Source organism: Echiichthys vipera (genome assembly GCF_963691815.1).
Source record: "Echiichthys vipera genome assembly, chromosome: 6".
Classification (NCBI taxonomy): domain Eukaryota; kingdom Metazoa; phylum Chordata; class Actinopteri; order Perciformes; family Trachinidae; genus Echiichthys; species Echiichthys vipera.
In genome coordinates, this window is record NC_139831.1 from 8,142,767 (window position 1) to 8,152,076 (window position 9,310).

Consider the following 9,310-nt stretch of genomic DNA (forward strand, 5'->3'; position numbering starts at 1 on the left):
AGACATAGACATTCAACAAGCAGCTCAATGAATGACTAAAGGGAACAAATAAGCTGTTACGACTCTGCTCAAATCAGTGTTTGTGTTTCCATCCACATCAAAGGCCTCAGTGTGTTTGATATGCAGCCCCCACACCTTGATCCAAGCCATGTACAGGTAGAGGGGAGGAGCAGTCCATTGAGAAGCGAGAGGGTCATGTGGCTGCTCCTCTCAGCCCCGGCTCGAGGGTAGCTGACCCAGACGAAGGGTCTGCTGATGTCTCTTGTTCCCCAGGGAGCTATTGCCCCTTACACCCATCACTAGACACATTATTTATTGGGTGGCCTATTGATTACACGCTTAATATTCACAGGAATTTGGAGTAGTAGATTAAGCAATAGATGAATAAATCTTGCGTATAAAGACTAGAATAAATACGATACATACCGAAATACAGAGTTGTGTGGTAGCTGACAGCTGGCTCGGCTAGGGCCAGTGAGGTCAGTTACCTAAATACATCCCGCCAGACTCATCTTGATTTCCGTGTAGACCAGGGGTCAGGTTAAACAGTAGTTTGATTGAATGGCTGTTCACAGGCCAGTGTGAAATGCCAGCTCTATTGCAATGTGGGAGTGGAGAGGAGGGGGTTTCTCTGGCCTTTGTGTGGCCCGCGGTCTTAGAGCACGGACCCATTGTTAGAGGATGACCAGCCAGCCCCTCAGACTCTCCTTTGCCCTGCTTTGTCTCGAGCAGCGTGACCATTTCCTTCATCCAGGTCAGGGCAGGGTCGTGACTTTGGACACCAGTCCTCCCTGTCTGTCTGCTCAGGCTACATACTCATAAATGCATTCAATGCTGAGACAGATGTATGTTTGTCACGTGTCAGTGTTAAAAAAAAAATGTGTTGGAGCAGGTTTCAGCCTTTCTGAAGCGAGAGGTTCACTGCAAAAATATCAGGTTTTATCCTGATTTAAATAAAAACTTCAAATGACGGACGCATTAAAACCAAAATGATACCCACAACATGAAAAATAAAAGAATAAAGCGAGACTGAAATGGTTCTTTCATACGTGTAGATTAGAGCCGGGCAATATGACAATAAATATCGTCCAAAAAATATATGTTGTATATATTTTTCTATATCCTGATGTCGAAAAAACAGCGGTTTTAACAATATTTATGTCATTTGGACGAGGCTTTACATTTTGATCCTTGCACATTGTTTATTTTGTATGATTCAAGATTCAAGATGTTTATTGTCATATGTTCAGTTAAGACAGACGTCACACTGCACAACTTACACACACTTACTTTGCACATCGCCCTGGTCACAAAGAAAGTAAAAATGAAATAAAAATATATATTTAACTAAACAGTGTCAGAAATAGAGTTTTAAAAAGGCTACAATAAAATTTAAGTTAAAAAATGTACAGACTAAAAAAATATGCTCAGACTAAAAATAAAACTAAATTAAAATTAAAGTGAAAAGATGGGATCTTAGAACAGATCCAAGGACAGTATTGCACGATTGATTCTAGGAAGAAATGACAACAAGTATCAAGTTCTTAATAAAATGAGAAAATACTAATAATAGGCTTTAACATGTGGTTAATTCATATATTGAATTAACAGAAAAAATGTTATATACGGAGTGATACTTTATTATGCAGATATGAAATTACCTATATACAGAAGATTAAAGATGTTGGCCATATCACCCAACACTCTTGTAGACACTTTCATTGATCTACAATGTACAAACACTTTTATGATGAATATAATTTGCATGGCGAGATTTCTCATTTGTGCCTCTTTGTGCCATCACATGCACGTAGAGCTGAGATAACCTCTTTACTGCCCTGAAGTGTCCGAGTTATGCAACAGTGAAGAAGAGTGGACAGTACCCTCCTTCTGTCCCGAGGCTGGACCTGCCTTATCACGGCCAGGCCATCACGGTGATAAGAAGAGGAAAGGCCAAAGGGCCATAAGGAACAGTGTGCATGGTTCAGGTCAACAGTGTGAGGAGGCTGGACTCAAAGGGGAGGGAAGGTGAACAAGAATATTATCTGATAAGAATCTCCAAGGTCTTTTGATCTCGGAGGGGCTGATCCTGGGCTACAGGGTGTCATGCTGGGCGGACGAGCAGAACGACACGGCAGGTACAAACAAGCGGGCCCTTGAAGATCATCTGGGGCTAAGCATATTTACACAGGGAAGGCTGGAAAGACTCTCCTGATGCACACACACACACAAGCTTGTTGCCCACTGGGTCTGACGCTGAAGTGGCATTCTTTACATGTTCATTCTTTAACCAGAAAGCACAAATAATGCCTCATTTTCTGATCAAATAAAAACGGTTTTATGATAAAGTCATTATATATTCGAAATCAGTCAAACCCCTCAGAAGTGAAGCTTGAATGTCACACTGTTGTCTGGTTTGGTTTCGTATCATAAGTCACTGATTAAAAGCCGTCATGTGGATGCCAGACAGGACCTGGGGCTGCAGTACAAGCTGTGGCCTGAACCAAATGCCTCGCTGTCTCGCCCGGGGCAAGATGGAGGAGGGATTTTTTTAGCCTAGTGTGGCCAGAGGGGAGGTGAGCAAGCTGCTGCAGAGTTAAAGTGTCCTTGGTTTCTTAGCAACAGTTAAAAACAAAAAAGCAGAGACACATGTGATTGCATCTAAAGCCTCGCTCCCTTTTGCACAACAAGGCTCAGTGAGGTGTAGTGCTTCTTAAAGGACGCTTGATTATATTCTATATTGTTTTTTAACCGGCTACAAATCTCATTAAAGAAAAGACCAAAAGACTAAATATTGTCTGTGCTAAAGCCTGATATACAGCTCATTCCTCTGTGCCATACACCTCCATTAAAAACACATAACTGAGCCACACAAACAGACTGTTCCTTCATTAATTGCAGTTTATTTTCATACACCTTCCTGCTGCAATAAAAGCTGCCAGAGCACCAAATGTGCATCAGTCTGCAGCTGAAAATAGTCCCCACACAAATGCACCATTTACCCTGTTTCGGTTATGTTTGCTGTAAACTACAGTGCACCGCTTTACCATTTTAGGACATTATTCAGCTATTTTTACAGATCAAGTCAAGTTTATTTATATACCAGAGTTGACCAAAGTGGCGTACAAGTTAACGTGAACGACACAACAATAGCAAGTATACGCGACATCAACAAAACAACAAAAACAACAATAAATGGCAATGGAAGATGAGGCAAAATCAAATATGTGAAGAAAACTAAAACACAGACAAAAAAAGATTAATTTAAATAATAAAAGATTATAAAATACTAAAATTTTGAAACCACTAACCACTGAAAACATGATTATCTTGAGTTATGGGATTTGTTGACAATAACAAAAATATAGAATATAACGGGGTTATTTCCAGATAAACAAAGCCACACAGGCGCCAACTGGAGAGTATCAATCTTCATTTACACAAAATGCTCCAGTCTCGCCTCTCAACTGGAAAATAAGGATTAATATTTTAAATCTGCCCGTAGTTCACATCAAGCCAAAGACAATAACAGCCAAGTATCAGCAACCTGTTACATCCACGCTCCAATTAAAAGAATTAAGATGTAAGGGGCGTTCATTATCAGCTCTCTCTGAAGGACATCAAAGGCCGCGGCGGAGTGAGAGTGCAGCTGCCCTGACGGTGTGAGTTTCTCCTCTCACTCCAGAGGAACTTGTTTGTGTTGAGGATGTTTACTGATCCCAGGAAAGACAAACAGTTTCTTTCTTGTTTGTTGGTACCGCAGCTCAAACAGAGTGTGTGTGTGTGTGTGTGTGTGTGTGTGTGTGTGTGTGTGTGTGCACGAGAGACAGAGCTTCAGGATATATTGCATTGTTAATGCGGTGTTTATCTTGTCTCTGTGTTTTCGCCCCACTTCCAAGTTTCCCATCAGACGATGGACAAATTCGACGTTGTGACGATTTGACTTAAAACAGAGGCAGTGACGCACATCACATGTCTACAAAACGTCTTCAATCTGCAAAGCCATTAGAAGTTCTGGTGATTTACTGCTAATAATAATAACTCGTTTGTCTGCCACGGAGCTGGGCGATTGATCAAAATGTATTTTAGATTTTAGACAATTATTGTGTCTCATTCTGATTCACAATGATGCTCTCATTTTGTCTTGTGTTATAAGTCTGAATTACTAAAAATATAGATGTATAGATGATGAATTACTAAACTATAGAATAGAAAAGAAAATTTTAAAAAGAAAGTTTGTTCCGTTTTTATTAAGACAAAATATGTTTAAATAAATAATATAAAATAAACAATAACACTAAATATAAACAATGAATGCAATAATGTATCCTTGTGTATATTCTGCTGCAGTAAATATCAACTTGTATGTAAATTTATGTAAATAGGAGCAAGAATTAAGTTTTTTATGAAGTATTTATATTATTATAATAAAAATAAAAATATATTAGCAGAAGGAAATATGTGACATGTGTTTATACTGTAATAAAATATGAAAATGTTGAATATATGTTTAGGAGTTTCAGGTTGAGGCAGTGCACAACAACATATTTGATCTAATTTTCCTTTTTTTCAAATGTATATATTTATATAGTGTATATCTTTATTTAGTTCTTTTAATTGTTTTTCAGTTTAATTATGTTTAAAGTTACAGAAAACTGTTAAAAAGACAAGATTTTTAAAAAAGGAAAGTGAATCAAAAGTCAGTTAGTAATCATGTTTAATAATCAAGATCTCAATATTGACCAAAATAATCGTGATTATGATTTTTGCCACATTCGGCCACGTGTGATCAATCAACAACAAATTTACATATTATTACATTTCAGAGCGTTTTCAAGCATCACGGCGATGATACCTCGTCCGAACACACGGTGTCACTCTCTCTCATCTGTTGACAGAGGCCGGTCTATATTTATCAGGAACCATTGTGCTGTCAAGTTGTTGTAAACAATGTTTTGTATTACTACGTCAAACTCTGACAGCCAAAAGTGTCGCCATGAAATATAAGCGCTATAAGTGATTTGCATGGAGGACGTAAAAGTTACAGTTCTCCGGACCTTTCAGGCGTATATTTAAATGTTTTGATAGTTAGACGAACAGAATCTGAATGAGGAGCATCTGAGTTAAGAGTTAAATGTTGTGTATCCTGCTGTAAAAATCCATTTTTACATAATTGTTTGATGTGTGCGCAGTAAATAGAGTACGTACATTACTTTATTATTGAGGCAGGAGGAGAGAAAGTTGGTTAAGATGCAAAGAAATTACTTTTTATTGAGAATTATTACACCTCCCATTCATTTATAACCCAGTTCAGACCGATAGGAACAACGTCCTGCTGTGTTATGAAATACAGAGCGGTTGACATCTGTATTTCCACAATGGTGTGTCTCGTTCTGTGAGCTTGTATCAGCAAATGTCACTTTGTATTGGGGTTTCCTCCTGCTATAAATCCCGGGGGAAACAGGCTTTCACAGAGAAGTTTTATGGCGCAGAGACTTCCCTTCCATTCTGCAGGGGGTATGGTGCTTTTTACACCGTGTGTTCATGTGTCGCAGCCCTTTTAACTGCCACAGTCCCAAAACCAGGAGTTATTTTCCCATTCAGCATCTTCCAGGTGTTCACCCACACCGGAGGATGTTGGTTGTTAGATCTGAATGAGACCAGAATATTTGAGTAGTTGAAAACCGTGGAGGAAACGAAACCTTTAATCAGATCTTACATTGGGCTCTCTTCTTAAAGGATGATGATAAACTATTCCTAATTTTTCTGGGGACCCCCTGGAACCCCCTCAAGGACCCTTGGTTAGCAGTTTACTCAAGTACTGTATGTTGAGGTAATAATAATATTATTACAGAAAAAGAGCAGTCCGAGTAATACACAAAGCTGCATTTCGAGAGCATACGAATGAATTGAAACTCAAAAACATCATAGAATTGCAGACAAGTGGTAATATTTAAAGCTAGAAACAGAATCCTACCAGAGGACATGCAAAAGTTGTTGTTTTTTACATCAGAGAATGCAAATCATAGGAGGGAGATTGACTTTGAACATCAGTGTGCACGAACAACATTAAAACAAATGTGCTCACCTGTTAAAGGTGTAAAACGGTGCAATTCCCAGGAGGATGAACTAAAATGTTGTGTGAATTATTTTTTAGATTGTATTTAACTTAACATATCAAATCATGTAAACTTGACAACTAGCTTGATGCACGTGTTGTATAAACTGTTCTATAGGTTTAGTATTTAATTTGGTAATAACTGTGCGAGGGTCGGGGAAATCAGGGGAGGTCATCACATGTTTGTGTCATGTTGAAAAGTTGCAGAAAAATATAAGAATTGTATTCTTCTTCTGCTCCTTTCCATTCATGTTAATGTTTAAATGTATTGTAATTGTGAATTGAATTTATCATTGTGTGTACAATGTAATGAAAAGGCATTTTCATGAAAGGAACGAATAAATACCAAAGAAAAAACTTTTACCTAATTTATTTTAATTTTAAAGTTTAAATGTTGAGGTACTTTTACCTGATTAAATGTTATTTTAAAGAGGCCCTCTTATGCTATAAAGCCTGTGAATGTTCTCATTTGTCCAGGTCATCGTTATCCTCAAAGCAAATTTCAGTCAAAAGCAACTGGACTTGGTTATTTGTCTAGGAAATAACCAAGTCCAGTTGCTTTTGACTGAAAATTGCTTTGAGGACCCTATTATGCTAGTTATCAGGGTCATATTTGTATTTTTCAGGTCAGCTACAGTAGGTTTAAATGCTCTAAACACATTATATTTCTCATATTGTCCATTGCTGCAGCACCTCTGTGTGGCAGGCTCTGTCTGAGCTTTAATATTATTTAACACGACTATAAAACGTTTTAGCAACATTTATAGGTCAGAAAAGAACAAAAGGTCCTCCTTAAGTTTCAACTCCACTGCATTTCAGCAAGAAATACTGAACTTTTCTTTTTTACGTCACAGCATTTATTTGACATCATGAGAGGAGTTTGTAAAATATCAGCTTGAGTGTACACATACAAGCAGGGGCGGAGGTGATCCTGGGCCCCTGGGCAACTCATTGTGTGGGGCCCCGTCTTACACATCATGCTGTACTGCCACACACGCGCACACACGCGCACACACACGCACGCACACACACACACACACACACACACACACACACACACACACACACACACACACACACACACACACACACACACACACACACACACACACACACACACACACACACACACACACACACACACACACACACACACACACACACACACACACACACACACACACAGAGTAAACTTTTACTATAAACAGCAATCCTACAACAGTAAAAACTTTTAGTTTTCTAAACCAGGGGATCCCAAACATTTTGTCGTCCTCCCTCCCTCCTCCCCCGCGGCCCCCCGCACAGCCTGCACTAACAATACTTTAAAAGATCCGGGACGCCGCACGTTTTCTTCTTGCTTCAACGTCATCACCCAACAAGTTTTTTTTTTTTAACCAACTGCTCTTGAGTATTTTCATCTGATCAAAACTGCAGTAAACACTCTGCCTCTGCATCAGATGGCGGACTCTTAAATGTCCTTCACGGGGGAACAGTCGTATATAAATAGTGGTCAGGTCATGTGTAATTGTGCTGTGCTGAAGCCAACCTTTCTCACCCGGGCCGCGGCCAGGAAGCATACCGTGCTTAGACACATATTTTGATTTCAGGATCATACAGAGTCCTTTGTGACTTAGCCCCACCACCACTTTTAGCCCTTATTGACAAAAGAAACATAACTAATCGTGTCACTAGAGGCTCTATAAGAGGAGATTGTACTATTCTGTTGCAAAAACATGCGTCCAGAGAGTGAAATAAATAATAATTCCAGTTCACATCCAACAACAAAACACCTATGAACCGTTCAGAAACCAACAAAAACAATGGATATGTCGTCATTACCGCTTCTGTTGCTTTTAATAACCGCGTCCTTTTCTATCTTTAAACTGAATGTGTGTGTCATGTTATTTCATCTGTGTGTTGGTGTATTTTAGGAAGTCTTTAAACTGCATGTCCTGCTTTAGTTTTTCCTCTGTTTGTTCTTGCTTTGTTGTATTTTAGGAAGTCTTTTATGACACCCTGACTACAGATTAAAAATAGCGATGTGATGATCTTGAACAAGACACTACTATGAACGGACTTGAGAGTCGTTCTTTTTAATCATTGTGGCCAAATCCCCCGCCTTTTTTTAATGCGCGGTGTCACGGGGTCATGCTTGCGCGAGCGCTTTGCGGCACTTCCACCTCCTCCTCCAACGGCAGCGAGCTGCAGGACGTGCAGTCACACTGAAAACACACCAAAAACGCTTTTAGGGCGCACTCACACTGTCCGTCCGTACCGTGCCCCGTGCTTTAGGGTACTTGTCCCCCCCTCCCTCTCCGCCCGCACCCCAAGCCCTTTTGTACTCACACTACCTGGGCCTCGGCGAATGCTTCTTGCTGCCTATACGTCATCACGCCATAACACGTCACACGCATTGATTGACGTCATCTCTATGCGTCGCTTTGTTTACAAATCTTTCCATAGACCTCAGAGTTTTTGTGCGTCTTGTCCGACTGTTTTTGAATATTTTCATCCGACCAAATCTGCAGTAAACACCTCCGCATCACACCAACGTGAACCTCTCGCCGCCATTGTTTTAAATGTCCGTGCATGGTCCGTTTTTTTTTTTTTCCTGAACAGGTGCACATAAAATTACATCAGAACCGCCTTAGGCCTCATGCTCGTACATGTGCGCACGCTCGTGCTTGTACATGTGCAAACGTGCTTTACAAAAGCCCACGTCTCCCAAACGGTCCGTGGCCGGCGAGCGTGCCGCAACTAGGCGCGGTACAGTTGCACTCACACTGGTCAAACAAACTAGACTTTACCCGTGGAACCTGTTTGGGCACGGTACGGATGGACAGTGTGAGTGCGCCCTTATTGACACTTTTATCAAACATGCCTGACAGGCAGGTGTATGTGCACAATGCCTGATGGATATTCTCTGATAAATAGTAACCCCTGCCCTTTGAACGGCTCTCGGAAAGAACCGAGTCATGGGATCTGGCTCCTATCAACGAGCTGTTATTCCCATCACTAATACTGGCATTTTCAAGCCACGTGTATTTATTAATCACCATGTGTATTTATTAATTACCATGTGCATTTATTAATTACCACGTGTATTTATTAATACCACGTGTATTTATTAGGGCTTTCGAAGTAACTTGATAGTAAAGAGTCCACACAAATTCCTCTAAACGACACTCATTT